Raw genomic sequence first — 22,826 nt, forward strand, 5'->3', positions numbered from 1 at the left:
GACTCCCTGATGCCCAAAAAACCCACATCAGTGCCAGTTGAGGAGGCAGACGGCATCCCCACCACGCCTCACCTGGGGGGGACAGAAGTGCAGCTATTGCTCACTGATGCATTTTCCAACCCCTCCTTTTCCTTCCCCTCTTTCTCCCATCTTCTCTCGTGCCCCTCCTTCCCACTCTCCCCTTGGCATCGCATCCACATTATCCCCTTCCCTCTCCTCCTCTCCTCCTCTCTCCTTCCCCCCCCCTCTCTTCTCCATGTTTCCTCAGCAACAGCCACACCCCGCTGCTTTCAGCTCTGCACTCATTTCCACTGCGGACACAGTGCATCCCCTTTCAGCAAAGCAGCACATTATAGACATGCAAAACCCTCTTTAACCATGATTCTACGTTTCCTTGCACCTGTCTGGCTTCATATCAGTGTATATCTGCATGCCTTTGTTGCATTTACACTCATAAAAATGTTGCACATATGCCATATAGGAGGGATTGCCCTGTCATGCACATCCACATAATCCTGCTGCGCCTACACTGCTGCATTTACGGTAGCTTAATTTGCGATGGGAGGGATCAGAGGGCCCCATACCGCTCTCATTGTCACTACAGCTCTCTGCCTTCACACACACACACAAGGGTATTAGTGCCGCTCAGCAGCCTAAACCTCCAGGTAAGAGCTCAAGCTCTTTGTTTGTCATTTACTTGCCTTATAATAAATACCAACAAGCATGCATGTAGAGTTTCAGTTATTTTAATGCAGCACAGGCAGCTGTAAAAGTTTCTTTAAAATTAAAAGTCAAAGTACATTAATGTTGCTGTCCACTAATCCTCAGCTGTGTGTATGTGTATGTGTGTGATGTACAGTTATGCGTGGATTTAGAGATGTAAAATGATGGCGCGCAATCTCGACAGGGAGTTTCTAACTCACTGTGGCTTTCAAGTGATTTAAGAGTAAAAATTGAGTGTGTGCACGTGTGGAAATGTGTGAAACTGCGTTTTAGTCGCTGTTTATTTGTGGCTGTGTTGCTGCGTCCTGGTGCGCCTCTGTCCGCTGCAGCAGCCTGCGCCTTTTGTTCTGGTCCACGCCTGTATGGTGCTGAAACCGGCGCTGCCCCCCAGCTATTCACTGCAGCACAGGAGAGCAGACTAACCTGTGAGGAAAGGATGGGGATTTAACATGTAGATGTGTAGAGAATTTTAACTGAAGTCATATTTGCGCATTTATATATTGGCTCATGTCTTGCCCATGGCCATGGCTTGTGGATATGGGAGTAGCCCAGCTTGTAGTTGGCATCTTGTCTGCCACAGCCAGTTGCCCTTGCAGTCATCACCAGCTTGCATCAGCAAAAGGTGGCTTGCACTGATGTGTATTTTATGTTGAATTAAGTTAAATTTCTGTTATGACAGCCCTGATTCCTCATGTCTGCAGGCTATAACGGAAGCCCTGATGGGTGGTGATGTCTATTTTATACATATATTCAGCCATTGATAATGATCTAGAAAAGCCCAGACTTCCATTAAGCATGGATCTGTTCCAGACCTGCCTCCTTTCAGTGTCGCCTCAGCCTCCACACACCGAGCAGAAACAGGAACCATAGATTTCCCATGTCTGGATGTGAAAACATTCCTTTTGTGAAAAGGTATTAACACTCTCATGAAACTGCGCTCCAGTTTTTGTGTCGACACATTCCGATTGCTGTCTCATAAGACCCCCGGGTATGGGAGGATATATAATGAAAACAACACCCTTACATGCTGATGAGGATGTACAATCATATGGTGGGTTTTGACTCAGACCAAATGAGATTTAAGTGTTGCGGTGTTGGCAGATTGCTTTTGGGCACAGGTGTGTTTGCAGCTCATGTCTGCGTTCAGTCAGCTTGTTTCTTGCTTTGAGGCTTAGCAAGTCATTTAAAGCCAAGAGTCATACACCCTTTTGGAAGTTTAATCAGATTTTATCTCTCTTCAAAACCAGACGGCAGTAGACCAATGTAAACTGGTGAAAATGCTCTCAATATAGCGTACACTTAAACTGATAATCATTTTTTTAGGTGGCTAAAAGACGTTTTGCTGCTTCCTCCATCCACAGCAGTACATTGCTCAGCTTCTGTGTCAGCCCTTCTGCTGCTTCTCCAAACTTGGACCATGCTGACAGACATCTACTGTCTATAATAAACTGACTATGGATAATTACCTCATACAACCCCACCTCAGAAGATCCAAACTGTCCCTTTAAGGCAAACCTTGGAGGTTGTCAATTAACCTCACATACAGTGCAAAGAATGGGCAGAAATCCATACATGTGACTACACAGATAGAAAAACTGGCATTAAATGAAACATTAGTTCATTACCTATTTAAACGTAGATTATGTGTTTTTCAGTTCGGGCCAAATAGGTGTTGACAACGTGTATTACAGTCGAGACGTGTGTCAGGTTTCACCTACTTGCCTCCTGTAAGGACAAACCTCCATCCGACCAGATTGGGCTGTGTCTAATCACCGATGGAGTAATTGAAATGACCTTAATCACGTAACAACAGGTTGGGTTTTGTGTGTTTACTTGCGTAAGCTATGAAAATACGACTTATCTAAATCTCAAATTTAATTCTAGTGGACTCCTCCTGCGTTCATGTATGTGTGTGAGAGCTATACATTCAGCCACTTTGTGCTTTTCCAACCACTGGGAAACCCAATCCACCTCTGTGCACCACGCGGGAACGTTAAGTATATTTCCCAACATCAATTCTGGTTAGGTGCGCCGTCAAAATCCTGAAACCACAGAACCACTCTGCGCTCCACTGAAATTAAGACACGCTGTATTGGCTGGTGCTTCCTTCCTCCTGGGAAGGAATTGTTTTGGAACAATGTTCGGCGTAAAGATCAGTTTCTGGATTTGTTTGTGGATTGATAGTTGGACTCAGTTTTGCTTATTTGTGAAGAAGAGTGTTTGGTTTATGTGCATGCCGTGATGGGTTTTGGAGGTCTGTAAGTGGTGATATGGATCTCTTTTGTGTGTGCTTGCGTGCGCTCTGGGAAGTAGGTGAACACAGTGTGGTCTAGTGCCATCGTCACAGGTGTTTGAGGTCTTTGTCCCCTGCTGCTCCTCCCGTCTGAGGCCTTTTTGCTCTACAGGTGTCTAATGGGAGCTGGCAGAACTGTGCTTTAGTCCGTGATTAAGTCTTGACTGTGAGAGGGACCTAATCTAATTCACATACGTCAGACAAACCAAACGGCCCACTGACCTGCATGTGGAGCAGGCTCACACACACACTGATTCCTGGCACACTAGAGTGCTTTTTGATGGGCGTAGAGGAATGAAATTACGGATGTGGAGTAAATCAAAAAGCTGATAGTGTGAAGTGTTGTGCTGCTATCACCTGTACACCAACATCATCCATTTTCCAAGAATGAATCACTGATTACACACTGAAAACGCAAGGCGTCACTGTCTTTGAGAAAAACAGAGCTCTTAACCAAGAGAAGAAGGATGGTGTACAAAAATAGAGTATAAAAATAATGGACACAGTCACCGTGACGTCAGCTATTGGTTTGGCATTGTGACTTTTGCTATCTTGGATTTTTGGAGCCAGAAGAGGCCATATTTGACTAACCCTAGTGTATGGTTAACCAAAGGCGTAGGTTTCATTTCAACATTGGGGGGGACACATATGACGCAGGTGGGGGATTGAAAGGAAAGGAAATTTAACTTCCTGCATCCTGGTGAGTTTTTATGCACCAATTTGTGCTTTTTCTGCATCAATTTATGATGGAAATGTCTTTATTGTCATTGAAGTAAAAGTTCTCTGCCACTCTTAGGTTTTTATTGGGGGGACGAATACACGTTCTAAATATTGAGTGGGACATGTCCCCAGTGTGCCCCCTGAAATCTACGCCTACAATATGTTTTCGCTCCCAAAAACCAGGCTTATAACCATTAACATAAAATGTTCATACCAAAAAAGCTGAATATCCGACTCTTTTTAAGGTCTTCTGGTTTTACCAAATGCTGAATAAGACTTACCACTTACGTACCCCCTCTCTTCCCTTACAAATGTGGTCCTTATTGCTTGTTGATTGGTCAGTAGTTGCCTAAAAGGTGGTATGTTCAATACTCACCTGCCGAACTTACATCAAGTGCGGGACCAGAAGATTCTTTGTCGTGTGAAGTGATTTCCACCCACTCACATCCAGATGAAATCTTGCCGACTAATGACCTTTCTGGTCAACTAACGTTCAGTTAACTATCAGGGGGCAGCCAAAGTTGTCAGGCTGTTGTTAGTCTTCTATCAAGCGGTGCACTGGAGTAATAAGAACAATCACGAATGCTATAGACAAGATAGACACTGCTATCGAGGCTGTTCTAAATCAACGTGTCTCCCAACATTGTATTTGTTTTTACTTTGTTCTACTATCAGTGTGGACTTAAAATGACCTTAATTTAGGCAGCTACATGTATGTTGTTCTCCAGGGAAGGGGGATTTTATTTTCCCTCACCAATCACTAAAGAAATTGGTTAGAGTGGATGCAATGTCAGACTGAAGATGGAAACCGAGTGTAACAAGTTTACAATTCTGTCTGATATCAGGCAAGGTCTATGGGGGACGACTCGCTTTTGAAGCCAGCTTTTTTTCCAGCCCTGGAGGTTGCCACTTTGTAGTGGCTAGTGTGGCAAAATCTTAGAAAAAGCACAGTTTTTGTATTGCATTACGTTCAAACAGCACATAAAATCTGCAGTCCAGATGTAGTCAAACAGCTGTTAAAATGAAGGCCCTTGAAGTTCACTATTGAAGACACAGGTGCAGAGTTTATGGCGTATGATAAACACTGTGTATCTGGCGCTGAGATCCATCCTGTGACCTCCCTGGTAGAGGACAGTCTTTCTAACCATTCACCCAGCCTGCTTGCCCTTGTACCATCTCCATCTCCGGCTGACTAGCACCCAGTCTCCCAAACAAACCCTGACAGCCAGTGTCACATTGCATTCCTCACGGACGGTGCCCCTCGACAGAGAGGACACTCATTCAGGGCATTCTTACACTCCGTCACCAACTTCCTCAGATATTGGCATCCGTAATATTTTCTGCTGCTCTCACTTCTGAAGTTGTGTCATAACCATGTTAGCTAATCCGTGAGGTCAGCGTGATAATGGCGGGTTTGTACATAAGAGGCTGCGGAAGACCGGGAGTGAGTAGGAAAGAGGTTTATTTCTGAGAGACAAAGAACACCGCCTACCACAGTTTGTACAGGTCGACTTGGCTGGCGTACAGCAAATCCACGGCGTGTTGATCCATGTGCCTCAAACTTATTTCCCTCCTCTAGAAAGCTTTCTTTATTTAGAGCAGTTTGTGTGGACAAGTGCCCAAAAGCACATTCCAAGAAAAAAATGTGCTGGATGTTCACATGGAGCTATTACAGGAAGTTTATGCGTCTCTGTCTTCGCAGGGTTATGACATATAGTTTAGCTTTAAATTGCTGTTTGCGGTTTCACACCCCTAATTGGCACACGAGAATGCAGGCAACTGGGCTGTTGACATATTCTGGATAATATTATGGCTGGGTCTGTTTCTATATGTAGCCAGCTGGGTCCTGCATCTGTTTTAATGTTTGCAAAGCACCAAAGCTTGGCTGGATTTTATTGGCTGTGCTGTCTAAAGGAACTTTCAATTGCATTTTTATTGACAGACAACAAACTGTGTTTTTGGTGGTCAGGATTCCTCAAGGAAAAATTAGCTTTTAAACTGCAGGTGGTATTGAGTGTTAAAGATGTTTAATTTTGTTTGCCTGAGATCTTGAAAAACCATGTAGGAAAAATCTCTTTTTTCACTCGTCCATCGAAGTCAGAACTATTTTGAGACTTAATAGTAGCCTAAATGATGCACTAGAAGCAGCAGTACATGCAGTAGTTACACTGGAGGCCAGTCTGGTTTTTCGGACCCTGACCTGGGCCAACGGTGGGAAGAAACCACTAATGAGCCTTAGCGTCTTCCTGAATGGGCCAGGGACCCTCCAGTTAGCCTAGCGTAGCGGCTAAGCTATGTAGTGCTGAGCCTTTATGGTTTCCAGATGTTGGAGCTAAACAGCTAGATTGTGTTCTCCCCATCCTTTTGCAAACAGTGGACTGGCAGCGGCTGTGTGCTGAAACATTGGGTGAAGTGTACTGGAGGAATCAATGAGCCTCATTGTTGAAGTCATTGTATTGTTAGAACATGCAGTCTCTATATATCGGGTTTCTTTATGTTCTTTTGAGAACATTTTTTTCTTCTATTGCATCTCAATTTCAGTTGATCCATTGAGGAGTCTCATGTCATGGAAATAAGTCTCCAAGGGTTCTTAAACAAAACCAGAACATCTCTTTAACTGTGTTAGTGTGTCCATCTCTGTTCCTGTGTGCATCTGCTGGTCAGGGCCATATATCGGATGAATGGAAACCCCCCCCAGTTCATAGGAACTTCACACACAGCAGCTCTGTAAAGCCAGTGTGAAACGTAGAAACAGATGGACGGCATGAATGCATTGATGGTACATCACGTTCCTGTAAGGCTGTTTTTAACTGGACTGCAGGAACACAGCAGCTGAGTGTGTGTAGCGGACCTCCTGGCTGGCTTCCAGGAAGGGTTTTTACTGTGACCGCCACTGAATGTGTCTGAAGAGGGACTTACCAGCAAATCTAACATCCTCTCTTACATATGTAACAGATGGAGGAAGATGGAGATGAAGGCATGTCATTGAGGGCATATCCACACATACAGTCAGGTTTCCCACTTTGGCTTTGCAGATTTTTTTTTTTACACACCTTTGTACACTGGAAAAGATTAGCTGAGTAGTTAAATGACATAAAATCAGTCTGTAGTATTTTTAACTAGAAGGGCACTCAGACACGAACGGACTATTGAACGGATCTACAATGTGTCAGGGGCCCTCTGGCCTTCACCCGCTAAATGTCACTCAAATTAACATGTGCCAACCAGGAAGAGATTCAAACTGACCATAAAGAGACACAAAAAGACCACAAATACTCTTTTCCACCAACATGAAACTGGTTCCAATCCAGTTCCCGCGTCTAATTTTCAGCGTGCAGAGCATTTCGACTAAAAATAAAGTGGTTCAGAACCCAAAAAGTTGGTTTCCAGCTGGAACCAAAAATGAGCAGTTTTTACTTGACTTGAAGTGCAAACACTGACGACATCAGTTGGTGCTTCATATTCTTCAGATTGAAAGTGAGGATGGAGAAGACAGCAACAGAGATGTTAAGTAAAAAGAGCATGCAGTAATATTAATAGTTGGTCCATGTTTTTGTTTTTTTTAATAAAAGCAAATATCTGTGATAACAGAACAAAAGTTTGCAGGTAATCAGTGCAATCTGCTGTCTTGATACTACTGTTAATTTCGATTGTGCATTGTGCAACACCGTCTGTTTATGACACATCTTTAATCACAACGTTTCTGATGAAAATTGGTGGAAACACGGGCTGGTTTGCTAGATAGCACCAAGGTTCCAAGAGTCCTTAACAGAACCGGTTCAAGAACCGGAGCTTATTTGGTGGAAAGGGGTAAAGGAAATGCAAAGAGACACAAAATAGCTCCAAAAATGGGCAAGGCAAACAGATGGAGATACAAAACCACAAAAAACATGATTACCAATAAATGCAAAACAAAAAAAGAGAGGCAAAACCACCACAAAGTTGATGTGTCGTTTGCATATATGTACCCAGGGACCCATCGTCTTGTAATCCGTCCATGCACTCGGAGAGAGCAGACCTCTGCCAAAGCTGCCGAATCTTGTAATGTTGACAAGGGTGAAAATGAATGATGTATCCACCCCATGATTCGGATTCTCTCCAACATTTTATGAGTTCTGTCGTGGCCAACGTTACACCCTTCCACCACATTTCATGAAAATCCAGCCAGTAGCTTTTCAGTAACGCTCCTGACAAACAGACAAACAGAAATGAAATCATAACCTTTTGGTGGAGGTAATAATCAGTTTATTGCACAATCATCTCCATTCATTGTCTTTCCATATGAACAAATAATACAACAGAAATAGTAATACATGAAAGACATAAATGCAATCATCATACTACACTGCAGTGGGTTCTCATTCACAAGTATCCTCCTATCTAAACTGAGTGTTGACTGTGCCTACTGCCCCCATTGGGACCATCAAGGGCCCCCCTCACCACGGCAACCCTTGCCATGGAAACCAGCCCCTCAAAGGAATGACCCCTTTGAGTACCAGTGTGTAGAGACCCTCTGTGTGGCTCTACCTCACTCTGTAGTAAGAGGATACAGGCAGGAGACTAGAAAACAGCGTTCACACGTTTTCTGTTCTCTATCGTGTTCCCATCCCTTGTTCTTCTTTTATTTTCCTTTCCTTTATTTTTCCACCTGGGAATCCCCTGATTGGGACGCAACCTTTGACCCTACAGAGGATTAGGGAAGGGACTGAAAATGCGGAATCTCTCCTAAATTCTCTCTTAGTCTTGCAGTATTCAAGGGACCAACCAGTCAATGGCAGAAACAGAGCTGATGTATATGTACGACAGGGCTTGTATCCTCAAGGCGCTGTCTGGTGGAGGTGGGGTGGGAGACTGCACTGCCTCAGGTCACCACATTAAATCAAAGAGTATAAATCTTTGGCTTTGGCTTTATTTTGGAGTATCAACAGATGTTTGTGAATGGCCTCTCTGGGGAAGAAAAGTGTTGTCTTTATAGTGCTGACAATAGCTGGTGATAAATTGGGGGTAAACTGAAGAGCTTGAGCTCACAGGGCCAAATTTATGTATGTCAGAATCAGTTTAAGATTTATTGCCAAGTAGGTTTTCACTTACAAGGAATTCGCTTTGTTTTTTGGTGCATATATTAAACTAGGGCTGCCCCCTACTACATTTTCCTAGTCGATCAACAGTCGTCATTTAGGACCATTAGTCGACTAGTCGCCTGCATGTTTACGATATTAATTTAATTATTAAATGATAGATTTTGGGCGGGGCAACACAATGATTTGAGTTCAAGGTGTGAGAAAGAATAGTATCAGTAACATTGTTAACACTGTGCTACATTACAGAGAAATACAAAACCGTACTAATGAACCTTCATTAATATAGGCCTATATTTTATCTACAAGTGCACGTCACACACTGAGCGAGCCACCTGTTAATGACGCTGTTGGCAAAGCAGTAATGATTGTGCTAAGTGGCTAATGGGCATGTAGCTGCTTCCATGTTTCAGATGATACATCATGTTTGTAGTCGACCAATGAAGATGAGTTTACATATCACTTTGGGTTCTTCCTTCACCTTCTCAAAATGATCCCACACTTTGGTTTTCCTGCCGACATGTTATTGACTAGCCTGTGGAATAACCGCAGGTACCAGCCCTGGAAATTAAGGGCCGTACACATGCCGCGTCTTTAACCACCTGGAAAACTCGAGATCTGGTGCTGGGCGCCACTGTTGTAAGTGTGTAGGTCTATCGTCCGTGGGACATATGGAAAGCTCGAGGTAGCCCTGCACCAAAATGATCAACTTGTCCGTATTTATCAGACTGAATATTTACAGAAGAAGGGAAAGAAATCTGTCAGCTGTGATTGGTTTGTAACATGACTCCTGATTGACTGCTGAGCGTGGCCACTTCCTGTGTCTGTCCTTTCACATTAAATTCAAATTTTAAATAATGACCTTTCTGGTGGACTAACATTTGGCCAACTATTAGGGGGCAGCCCTACTGACAAGAAAGAGTGAATGGCCCTATCAGGAGCCAGTGTTTAGTTTGGTAGTTCTGGACTACTGCAGAAACAATATGGCGGACTCCATGGAAGACAGCTTCCTCTGTTTGTAGATATAAAGAGCTCCTTCGAAGGTAACAAAAACTCAATGATTCTTATTTTTCAGGTGATTATACACTCATGAAAAGATAGTTATAAATATTATATTCCATTTCTGCCAACTGATGCCCCTTAATCCACATCCATACATACTGGACCTTTTATGGAGCCAAATGAGCTGTTTTTCTCTCAGAAATTGGTGGATGCTTAATGAGGTACTCATTGTTGATTTCAAGTGTGGATTTTTACTGTTTCAAGCCAAGTTTCCAGAGGCTTTAAAGAAAAGTTACAGAAATGTTTGTGTATGCTGTCAATTCTTAGAAAGAAAGAAAATCAGAATCAGCCAATATTGGAACTGGCAGGTCAGACTCAGAAATCGGAATCCACCATGAAAACTGTAATCAGTGCATCGAACCACAGTATCATAGTGTCTGTTTAAAGTCATAAAGGCAAAGTGCTCCGTTAATAATCACAATATACTATATACTGGCATGTGGCCCCAGTTTCCTTATAAACTTTTATATTCAGTGTTATTTGTACAGGTTTTATAGATGGTACAGGAAAGTCAGTGCAGTTTCGTGGTCTCTTAGGAACAGCAAACCTGTCCTTTGTGTTTTACCTCTGAATCTAAACTGCCTCACATTTTTCATGCAGAGGTCTGGGCTGCAGTTCATTGTTGATACCAGCATGCTTTTTTTCCCCTGACTGTGTACTATGAGTCCAAACATTGCGGACGTGAACTTCAAAGCTGCGTCACTTCTTATTGTATGCATCCTGATGTTATCTCTGCTGCTGTCATGTCTACAGGAGCACAAGGCCTGATTGCTATCTCCCACTACTGCAGGAGATAGCGGGCATGATTCTGTGTTTTATTACATTTAGATTTTGCATGCCACTCTTCAGCTTGGAGTAAAAACACACAGAAATATGTATAGAAAGACTGTAGCAAAAATAACTGAGCATATTCTCAGTCTGTAATTAGCCGTTTCTCCTGCAAAATCACTACTGTTTAAAGCCACCAGCTTTTCCCAGCTCTTTTGTCCGCACACCATGGGTCGCCAATTATTGATTTTGTCTCTCCAGAGCCCTCTTTCCCTCTGCTCACCTATCCCCTGTGGGGAAGCAGGAGGAGAGGGAGAGACCCCCTGTGGATCTGCATGTCCACATTCAGATGCTAATCCCTTGCCATCTGCTTCCTACCTCAGGGAGTCTGCACGTCATGCCTCCATGTCCACGGTCGCTACGGGATAGGGAGATAAATCCCTGAGCTCCTTGTGCCCTGAGGATTTGCCAGGCTGTTTGCCACCTTAACACCCTTATCAAGGCATACTACACCCCCCCGCCCTTTCTACCCCTCACCCCTTCTTCAAACAGGGGTCATCCATGGGGAAGGCTCAGAGAGAACCTAAAGAAGTTACCCCCTTTATCCAGGGGCAATGGACCTTAGCATAATAGACCCCTTTTCTCTGCATGACCCCTCACATCGCCCGGTCAAAGAGGCTTCCGGGCAGATGAGTTAATCACCGGCGCCGTTCAAAACTGCCCGCTGATCAAATGAAGCAGACTTGATTTACACGTAACTTCAGTTTGCTGGAGTTTAGCTCCCACTCTTATGAGTGGGAACGCTTCTCAGGCTCCTTTTTCTGACTGGTTGCACGTCAACTGGTGTGTGTGTGTGGGATCGTGCTTGGATTTGCAGCTCCGGGATGACATAATAGAGTATATTTTGGCAGTCTCTGGCTGCTGGAAGTTCCTCTTCATGTTTGTAGCCTGTATTTAGAATTAAATGATTTCTTGAATTTTATGTATTCGTTTTAGTGTAAAACAACTCTTCCCACGGATGAAGTAGATGTAGTTATGATGTAGTTCAATAAACACACAGTTAAATGGCTCTAGAGACTCAGATGCTGTTTCAGGATCCAACAAGCATTTCGTTTGACGCACACTGACCACTTAAAGGGACAGTTCACCCCAAAATCAAAAACACATATTTTTCCCCTTACCTATAGTGCTGTTTATCAGTCTATATTGTTTTGGTGTGAGTTGTCAAGTGTGGAGATATCGTCCGCAGAGATGTCTGCCTTCTCTCTAATATAATGGAACTAGATGGCACTCAGCTTGTGGTGCTCAAAGCGCCAAAAGGGTACATTTGAAAACTCAACAGCAATGTCTCTTTCCAGAAATCATGACCGGGTTACTCCAGATAATCAACAGGCCTTGTTGTGAGCAGTTTCATGTAGGAACTTTTTTTTATCTTCCAAACTACACCTGCTAATCGCCAACTTCTAGCTCACCTAGCACCACTGAGCAAGCTAACGTTAAGGCCCAGAAACACCAAACCCACATCAAAGAACTCGTGGCACCGAAGGTCGACTGTTGCATCGTCTCACGTCACCCCTATCTCAGCCAGAAAGTTGCACATGAACACACCGCAAAGACTACGGCCACAGCCAACTAGCAAGTCCGTTCTGCAACAGCATGAGAGGAAATAACTCTCCACAGCAGCAGGCGGTGGTAGTCTGTATTCGTCATTCAAAAGGGGAAACAGAATCTTCTCATCATTAAACTGAACTACCAATCAGAGTTATTTCTGTCACTGATGGGCTCCAACATCTCCGGCACCGAAACACCAACAAGGGCCAAGTCTTGCCAACACTGTAGGACACACCGCCAAAATTAGGGCGACAGACGCTTGACGACCCTACACTGACCAATGACCCTTACAACTCAGCTGAGGAGGACGTCATCAGTGTTTACATCTCATGCTGTCATGAGCATAAGCCTATCGCCATGATTAGATGCATGTTTCCCTCTGCACAGTGATACAGTTGGTGGGCGTAGTTCAACAGAAAGAAAATAGTTCCTACATGAAACTGCTCTCAACAAGGTCTGTGGATTATCTTCAGAAACCAGGTCATGATTTCTGGAAAGAGACATTGGTGCCATCTAGTTCCATTATATTGGAGAGAAGGCAGACATCTTCGTTTTCAATTAACTACAATACAAATCTGAGATTGCACTGGTACACTAAATGTAATATGAGAGATCACCAACTTGAGCCACAGATAGTACTGATAAAAGTGTGAATAACTCTGGAATGAAAACACCACTGCCCCGATAATAGCTGTGACAAATGTCCCCCAAAGGTTCCCATACCACTTCTATGCTTTTCCCATCACAGATCAGATGAAACTTAAAAAGCTGATGCAAACAGGAAAATAAAGTCCCACTCCCTCCAGCCTTTATCTCCCATATCCTCACCGCTAATTCAGCACAGCTCCACGCGTTTCAAACCAGGAGACTCGGAATGCATTTTATCTGCAGTAGTTCGTATGTTCTCAAGCCCAGCTATTTCCTGCGCCAGGCGGCATTCCCGTCAACAGACATGTGAACCAGTTGTGATCTAAACCACAGCGGGGATGGAGCTTCACAGTCAAGATGCTTTAATCTGCATCCACATCTGAGTAATGAAAACACAAAGCTCTGTCTTGTTTCGCTTGCACTGCATCATTCTGTCTACATGGACTGTGTCTGCATGTGGCTCTATTTTGTGTGTGGATTCCTGCATGTGTGAGTGTGTGTTTGTGTATATCTGTGTGTAAAGCCAAAGTGACACTCAGTCAGTTGCATTGCAGACGATGTCACTCCTGTCTCCTGTGGAGCTGGTGATGGCGGCGTCCTGAATGCTGATGATGCACTGACAGCAGCACTGCTTGGTGTCCCTTTTCTGACAGATGAACTTACCTGCGCTCGGGTTCAGTTTGTCTTTCTGTCACTCTGGCTGTGTCATCACTTCCACCGGGCATGAATAATAAATGAAGTCAGACTTCAGAGCTTTTTGAGGCAATCTCTGAACTTTTGATTTCACCCCTCGGTTTTAATATATTCTTTATTGTTTAACCTTTTTCCACCTGTCTTTATGGTTATGCTCAGCTCATTTGCAGGCACTTAGTAATGCATTGATTTATAATGAAGGTTTTAGCAGGCTTAGGTAGTGTTCATCAATATGATGGGTTGTCCGGTCAGGACACAAAGACTGGCTTTGGGTTTAGGCACAGTTGTTTACCTACCGCAACACCGCATCCCAATCTCAAATTTAACACTTTAAAAGTTATTTAAATATTTAACATTTAGCCCATTTTCCCAAATATTTACAGGGTTCTTGGAGCTCTTTTAAAAAGCATTGAATTAGGGGAGGGCGATATAGCAATTTTACTTGATGTATTGTGGCTTTTTCCCATGTGGGATTCATAAAATGACTATATCATGAACATCCATTGTAAATTGTCACATCGTTATTTTTAAGCCACCGGCATGAAACTCGCTTCTGCATTACGGTTTTCTCATTCTCTCGTATTGCTCTCTGCCTCTCATAGTCGCAAACACATAAAGAAAGACTCACAAACACAATATGTCAAACACACAGCGACATCCATCCAGATCACTATCTCCTAAGTGTTAGCAGGCCTTATTGCTACTGTTTAGTGGTATTTTGCTACCATGGAGCACCAGTGCAACTTGCAAATATTTTGCTACCATGGAGCACCAGTGCAACTTGCAAATACTGTTATATATTAAGTGGAGAGTTGTTAGTTAGTTTTCAGCTTACAGTGAATAAATCCTCACATTTGAACTTGTAATTTATTTAACTTAGCAGTACTTCTTATGAATCAAGGCAGTTGAACCCCACATTTTGCTACCATGGAGCACCAGTGCAACTTGCAAATACTGTTATATATTAAGTGGAGAGTTGTTAGTTAGTTTTCAGCTTACAGTGAATAAATCCTCACATTTGAACTTGTACTTTATTTAATTTAGCAGTACTTTATATGAATCAAGGGAGTTGAACCCCACATCCAGAGTGAGAAACAAAATCGCCAAGAAAACGTATCATCAAACAGGGTATTTCCCAGGTCTGTTCTACCATCATCTCTGCCATGAGAAGAAAAATGTTGTGTTTTCCGTTACAATAAACATTAGGGCAAAATTATCCCTTACCCTACATAATTGGTATAGATTCATGTTTTTTTTTCTTCATTTATTGTAAAATTGGTCTTAAATTTCAATCTAAGCGGTATTTAAAAAAAGTCCTAAAAAGTCTGAAATCTCACTTGCCTGAAACTGTAGGAAGCCTGTATTTGTCATTACTTTTTGAAATCCACATGAACCACTCATTAACACAGAGAACAATGAGGGCAAAACAGCCCCACTGATCTGCTTGTAACTGAATGTTCTCTGGTTGAGTTTATCTAATAACACAAAGGCACCAAATCTGTCAGCACAGTGCAGTGTGTCATCACTACCAATCCTCTTTGTAACCAGTGGCTTACCGACAGTGTTATCTTCATTCACCTGTTCATCTGACTTTAACAGTTTAGATAACAGACACTCAGTTGTCCTGCTGTCATTACAGACATGTGAACTAACCACAGACACTTGCCTCGTTTGGACTCACAGCAGTGCGCCGCTGCAGTTCATGGTGTGCGGTCGCTGTAGAATGAGTAAAGGGGGAAACCCCGCATGGTTATTTGGCGTTATTTTTGTTGTTTTCTGGCCTGGCTGGGGTTCCCGTTGGCATGGCGGCTCGCCAGGCCTGTACGGTCGTAGGGGAAACACTGAAACATGGTTAAAAAAGAAAAACAAGCCCAAATTAGTAACAAGGGAATAGAAATAAAAGATGGAGCAACAAACCCTCAGTAGTTAGCAGCGGGTGAAATTACACATAAACTGAAGGGATCTCTCATCAAGCAATTTTGCATGCAGCTTAATTTTTGAACTTGACAAGGCTCTCCAGGCGTAGCTCCTTTTAGCTGAGGTAACCACCAAGTAACAAACAGGCAATGATGGACTAACACAACAGTTTATTGTTTCCATCTCATGGCTCTGTTTGTTACTTCTTGAGACATATAAAATGAAGGCAGTAGAGGAATGCTTGAACGAAGATCATGCACAGTTTTATATTTCAGTAGTCTTCATTCATGTAACTGGATTTAATGCCAGGTTAATACATTTTAAAGAGATTGCAATGCTGCTTTTTAAAGTGTTTCTCTGTGACTTCATGGTTCACCCAGCTTTTTATTTCCCTCTACATCACCTATCTGCCAATAAAACTCCGCCATCACAGTCACTCTTTCATTTAACTTTGTTTCCCGGTGGAGCTGTAGCCATAGTGACTCATCTCAGTGTCATGGAAACAAAGTACTATCACTGCAGCAATAACAGCAGCCTCCAGAACCCCACAGAAACCTGTAGCCCACATAGCGTCGCCGACTGCGCAGTAAAATATTGACTGGATAAAACCATCAAGTGAGTTTTTCTGTGACAGCAAAGAGAAGTTTCAGTTGTCTCTTTCCTGACGCAATACATTTGGCTTCAGACAATGATCATGACAAAAACAACCTTGCCGGGCATGAGCTTTCATTTTTTATTATGGAACATAATGGCAATTGTGACTTAAGAGAGGCCACAGTAATAATTAGAGAGACATATCCTGAGCTGCAGTTGGCTCCAAGCATGTAAATGTCGAGTAAGTTAATGAAGACTGACCTCACTCTTGAGTCCCCTAAGTGCATGAAGTCATTATCGCTCCACCACACCAAACCCCATGTCAGCGCATTATACCTGGGATGCTGCTGTGCTCTTTTATCTTAATAACTCCAGCTTCATTCTTCCCTCCTTCCTCTTTTGTTAATGGAAGCTGGCAAGAGATTCCCAGGCATGGAGCCCCTCCCCACTCAACCTCCTTCATCTGCCTTACGGGCCTGCTCATATTATTGCCTCCCCCCCCGCATGCCATCCAAGCTCGCCTCTCACTCTAACCACAATATTGCTGTATCACTTACACTAATAGCTTGCTCTTAGAGTACCTCAAGGTGGAGGTGCTGCCGAGGTGCTTCCTGTCGACGAAGGAAAGATGCGGAGGGATTGTGTTTGCGATTAAAATGCAGTTTAAAAGGCAGTCTGTTTGAGCTGATTGAACAGTTATGTTGTGTCTACTACATTATCACTCAGCTGCCAACTGGACTGGTCCCTTTGGCGCTTGAGGCTTTTTATTTCACGCCTGCCTTGTTGTAGTTCCTTTTTAAAGGACCATACCAGTGTTTCTGCAAGTTTTTCTTATGTTCTGTTGGGAAAACCTCGGGTTCTGACATTCATGTGGTTGCCACCTGACACGCTCCACCCACCTGAACACCAGTGCAGAACAGGTACCCCCCCCTTATGGCAGCGGCACTCCCCATTAGCAGTGCCCCCCCCCCAGCAGGACAGTGCATCATGCCACACCACAAAAAATGCTCAGGAATGGCCCGAGGAAGGTGACAGAGACCTCAAGGTGTCGACCTGCACTCCAAATTCCCCAAATCCCAACCTGATCAAACATCTTTGGGACATGCTGGTACCCCACCTCACATCGTACAGGACTCAAAAGATCTGAAGCCAGTGCCCTGGTGCCAGACACCAAAGGACACCCTCAAGAGGTCCTATGTCCATGCCTTCACAGGTCAGGGCCAAGTCCAGTCCAAGGAGCACCCACCGTGGATCGGGGGTACCTTTGGAGTTGCCATGAGGGGTTTTGCTTGGTCTGCAACAGTGTTCGGGTGGGTAGAGCACGTCAAGTAGCATCCACATGAATGCCAGGACCCAAGGTCTCCCAGCAGAACGTGGGTCCCATTGTATTTCCTTTAGGAATGTTTTGCAGTGAAACGAATGACATCAGCTGACAGGAAGTAAACATGGACCCAGCTTTTGCCTAGCAGTGCAGTTCCAGTGGAATGATTGATAGGCGGAAACAGAATTTTTGTTTATAACTCTTGTACATAAAATGAAATGACGCTGAGCAAACTTTGCCTCTGTTTAGTGATAAAATGATGATAAAATGTCCGATTTTTGTATTATTTTTCAGGACACAGTTTCATTATTTTCATCGTTATTCTGGTGTATTGACGTGTATAAACTTTTAGCTTAGGTTTGAACTGCTTTCGGAGATATGAAGCATTTGAAGATAATCCAGGAAGTGAAATCACAACAAGCCAAAATATCACTGTAGGCACTGGTGGACCATTTCTATTGCAGAGTTCAAAGGGTTAACTAACTCACGTAGTATGTGTTGTACTCATATCTGTCATTTATAGCACCAAAAATTTAGGAGAATCCATCATGCTATGACGTTTTATTCCATCCAGAAAGTATTAGCTAGTTGGCTAGGCTAGCTAGCAGTAACTCGGAAAGTTGTCAGGAAGCTAGTTAGCTTAGCTTGGAGTGATTTGTCACAACATCCACACAAACTGTATACATTAAGTAAGAACATTCTATGCATAGGATTTTACAAAATCAGTAGTTGTCCTGATTGTCAAGGATCAGGTATAATTGACAAGTTTTAAGTGACCTGTTTTTAATGTTGTTTCTCCTTGGAAAGCCAAAGAGCTCAGTCAAAAGTAGCCTGTTGTTTATAGTACGATGCAGAAATGAATAAGAATCAATGGCTTCCTTGAATGGTGGAAAAAGTTGTGGTTAGTTCTAATGAGAAGTATGATTTGTAGTTAATGGACTAAAACTATGGGTTATGATCCTTTATGAGCAGTTGAAAATTTGTTTTCAATTTTTAAATAGATGTCAAAACAACACATTGTTTTTCATTTATCATGAGGGTAGTGCGTACAGTTATTCCCCATCCAGAGCAGCCAGAAATCAACATCATCTCTATTCCCGAGCCTCCTACCATGACTCATTCTTTTTTGGGGGATGGAAGGAGGAGGGAAAAAGAGCCGGTTTGCTTGTTTTGGATGCTTTACTGACAGGGCGGTTTCCCATGCCTGGCCTGAATGACAGAGTTGCCCCATAAGACTTGACAGCTGTTGACTCCAACTCGGGGATGTGTTTGTCTGTGTTTGTTTGTCATTTATTGGTGTTTACACTTGGCAGGATTGAGCTGCGTGTTTGCATGCTGGGCCAGTGACCTGCCAGCCCAGGATGTGGGTCTTTGTTGACGTCTTTTGGCGTGTTGTGTTTGTCTCCAAGTGGTGTTTTGTGTATGTGTGTGTCCATTTACTATATTTGAATGCATAGTATATGTGATTTGCCTTGTGTGTGGGTGTGTGTGCAAAGTGCATGCGAGTTGTGACATCCTCCTCCGCTGCAGTAAAAGTCCCGTGCAGCCGCCCCCCCCCCCCCCTTCTCCCTGCCTGTCTCTGATGACTTCCAGAAACTTCCGGTCTTCACTCCATCTCAGTGACACGTGTGTCCTCTCTTCTCCAAGCCTGAGCGCCACGGCAACTCAACAGGGCTTATCTGCTGCTTCTCACACTTCTCTCTAGAGAAGCAGTCCAACATCTGGACTGAAATATAATTTAATTGGCCTTGCTAACAGGCCTCTGTCATCTGAATTTAGTCCTGAAGGAAAAGTAGTTTTGCCTAGTCTTCCTCACATGAAGCCATAACTGGATGTGGTGGAAGTAATTTAGTATTTAGCCTTTCAAACCTTCCATCTTAATGACAGAGCTCACTTCCTCCTCCAGCATCTAATATTCACCTTACTCTGCTATGACTGCTTCCATTAAGCTGATCTTGAGCTGTCGTCCTACCGGAGCTTCATGACTCTAAACCCCAGTGTCTGACCACTGGTGCCCAGATCTCAGTGCTCCCTGTGTAGGTGCTAATTTAGAGCAGATGGCATGCGGACGCCAAGGCTCAGAACTCCCATCAACAGGAAATGGCTTAAAAACGGGGACATCCCTGCTACAAATTACAGCCGTTTACCTTTCCTTGCTGGTAACCTGCCCTTTTAATAATCCACAATGTTATTAGAGAAACACTCAGCACCAAGGGAAAGCTGCATTGCCATGTATTCATTACTGTATTAGCACTTTTGATCCATCACTTTATTCTCATTTTAATTCGACTCGCTGTTTCTGTGAACTCTGTAGGCGTGAGTGCATCATCTCTGACATTTGGGGTTTGCTTCTGCTTGATGCATTCAGACACCCTGAAGGTGCAGTCAAGGATAAGACAAACCAAACAGAAGAGAAAGGAAGCTTCTTAATTAGAGAGTGAGCACCTGAGGCTGAGGTTCTTCGACAGAGATTTTCAAACTGTAAGGGAGAGGCATGGGAGAGTTGAGGGGAGGGTAAAGATAATTGCATAAGGTGAAAGGGACACATGGCATATTCAGTTGAATTAGTTTGTGGAGGCTAATAAAAAGACTATTATCGCCTGATTGCAGCGATTAACATAAAAAATCTGCTTGGAAATCATATAAAATATAACTCCAGAACTCAATAGTTGGCTGCAAATCCATGGGTACATTACAAACCAGAACTGCTAATGGATAATTCGCTATAGAGGTTTTCAAGGGGGAACTGCAGGGAAGTTGCAGGGGAGGCAGAGAGGGCAAAGATACTACATGAGCTGAAAGGGTTTGTAGTGACAATTACAGTTTTGTCAGGAGAGACAGAAGAATGAAATAAAGATAAAATTTAATACGGATATGAGTGTACAGATTAACAGATGATTTGTGCTGATAAGATTTAACAGAAGTCTTTGGCGCTTAAACACCAAAGGGATATATTTTGTGATCATGAGACATCTGAGCAGCAGCAAGATAAATCCCTGCATGGAGTCTAGACACTGGTGGAGGTGGAGGTGGCTGATGACTGATGGGGCTAATGAGGTTGAATTCAAGAAGACTAGGCGGCGATGGAGAGGTGGAGGGTACGCAAACAGAAAAAGAACCATAATTAGAATGAGGAGCAGTAAGATGATAGGCTGATGGAATGGGGTGTCACAGTGCTATTGATTGATTGTGGATTGATTGTGGATCAGCTGTAGAACAGCTGATGATTTGATTGACAGCCCCGAACACTGACACCTAGAGATAGAGAGTGAGCATGATTTCGACGACTTTGGTGTGAGACCAGGCTCAAAATTCACATAGAAATTTACGTAGCCCCTAAAGTCCCAAAAGAAAATATTTTTTGCTTTGTGCATGAAGTTTCTTCTTGTGTGCTTACGTTAGCCTAATATGTGGTGCGTGCAAGATAATAACATAGAAGTTATTACAAGTGATGCAAGATATTGGATTTTTTGCCGTTATCCAATATGCGGATATGTAACAACTCATTTGACAGATAAACGATACTGATATTGATATATACACCTTTGTATTATGCATGCATGCTTGTTATCATGATGGCCCACCACAAATGGACAAAGGAAATACAATACTTTTCAATGTATGTAATATTCATTTTGCAAAATAAGAAGAAGCATGTTTGCTGATTCTGATACTTCATTTTGAAGCCAATATAGGTGGCGTACCAATATTTTCATGCATCCCTAGTTATTTTGCACACAAGATAAAAAACATCATAGTGATCCACAACATAACTCACGAATTTCTGTTTGCATCCCCCAAAGAATTATGGGGACTGTAGTAGGGGTGTAACGATACATCGATCCACATCGATACATCGATTCATTGATTAACGATCCAATTACATCGATGCGAAATGAAAACATCAATCCATATTGTCATCTTAAAGATACACCTTTATTTTGAAATTCACATAGCACGTCTGCGTCACCATTTTAGTGAACAGGTCTATTTTTATTATTTTTTGTTACAGAAGAATACTGTTTTTCATTTAAATTCCTGATACCTGGAAGAGCTCAGAAATAAAATGGTCAAATCATATTCTAGTTGTTTTTGTGAGTTGATGTAAATGATTGTGTTTGATGGGCATATGATATTGCGTCATATCGATCGCAGGCTCCTGAATCGAATCCAATCGAAATCGTACAGACAGACTTTGTGATATCGGCAAACATCGTATCGTCATCCAAACAAATCGATATAATATCGTATCGTGATGAAGCTGGTGATTTACACCCCTAGACTGCAGTGTGTCATACTTTGAAAAACACCTATTCCAAAATATGACAATTTCTTATTTTGATTGTCAATTATTTGTGTGTTGTTGGCATTTGCTAGTTCCATAATGTGACTTAAATATCTTTGTGGCTGGGTGTGCTGGTCAGACCTTTTTCTCAGATTTTATAAACTAAATGTTTTATCTGTTCATTTGCCTGAATTCGCCAATTCCACTAAGTTTATGGTGTGTAATGCGTTGATAATTCTGTCTGATATCCGGCGATCTATTAATAGAAATATGTAAATACTTGTCAGCCTCGGCCCTACACTGGGCCCCCTGTTTTTCAGCGTTTTCTTCCCAGTGAAGTTTTACTGGGGGAATAGACAGGGCTGTGTTCCCTGTGAGTAAAAAGCATGTTGTGATTTTTCCATGGAGTAATATGGGATCTTGTACAGTAGCCTGTGTTTGAGTTCAGCCCAGGGTGTATGGACGACTTCAAAGCCCACGGCTACACCCTGTGGTTAGTGTAAAGCCGGGCACACGCGAGCTGGAGCGCTCACACACACACACACACACACACACACACACACACACACACACACACACAGCCTGGCATGGAGTTGATATGCACGCCACGATACACACGCCCTCAGACAAGCGCAAATTTATTTAAGTCCATAAAAACAGTTGACTGCCTTCTCACCCCTGAATTCCCCCACAGTCGTAGCATCGGTCCCCTCCGCCCGCCTCCCCCTTCTTCTGCTGTAAAACACACACATGTACGCACAGCCTCTCCACTTCCTGTCTATTTCGTTCTCCTCAAATCACGTCTCTGTTTTAAACAGGCCTCTCTGAGGCATATTTCACATTTGAGGAATTTCCTGTGTTCTGCTTATATCAGAGAGGAATGACAATCCAGGAGAAGCACACACACACACACACACACACACACACACACACAGGCCATCTTTAGCCTGTCAGTGTGGGAGGGTGTGTGTATACGCCTTCACATTGTATATGAATGTGAGTGATGAGACAATATCCACCCCTGAGAGGCCGTCTTGCTGGGTGGTAGAAAGGAAGACAGACTTTCCATCCATCATAGTCAATATTGTGTCCAGTGGTGGTCTGGTTGTTGCA

The 22,826-nt window shown here is 43.1% G+C and overlaps 1 protein-coding gene across 1 annotated transcript in view; it reads left to right on the forward strand.

Moving 5' to 3' along the window:
• Window positions 1-591: 591 nt before the first annotated feature.
• Window positions 592-22,826, forward strand: part of LOC126401747 (microtubule-associated protein 2-like) — a 79,025-nt gene continuing 56,790 nt past the window's right edge. The window contains exon 1 of the mRNA XM_050063223.1: window positions 592-665. The gene's annotated coding sequence lies outside the window, so the exon portion shown is untranslated. The remainder of the gene's footprint in view (window positions 666-22,826) is intronic.

This window comes from Epinephelus moara, chromosome 15, assembly GCF_006386435.1.
Source record: "Epinephelus moara isolate mb chromosome 15, YSFRI_EMoa_1.0, whole genome shotgun sequence".
Lineage (NCBI taxonomy): Eukaryota > Metazoa > Chordata > Actinopteri > Perciformes > Serranidae > Epinephelus > Epinephelus moara.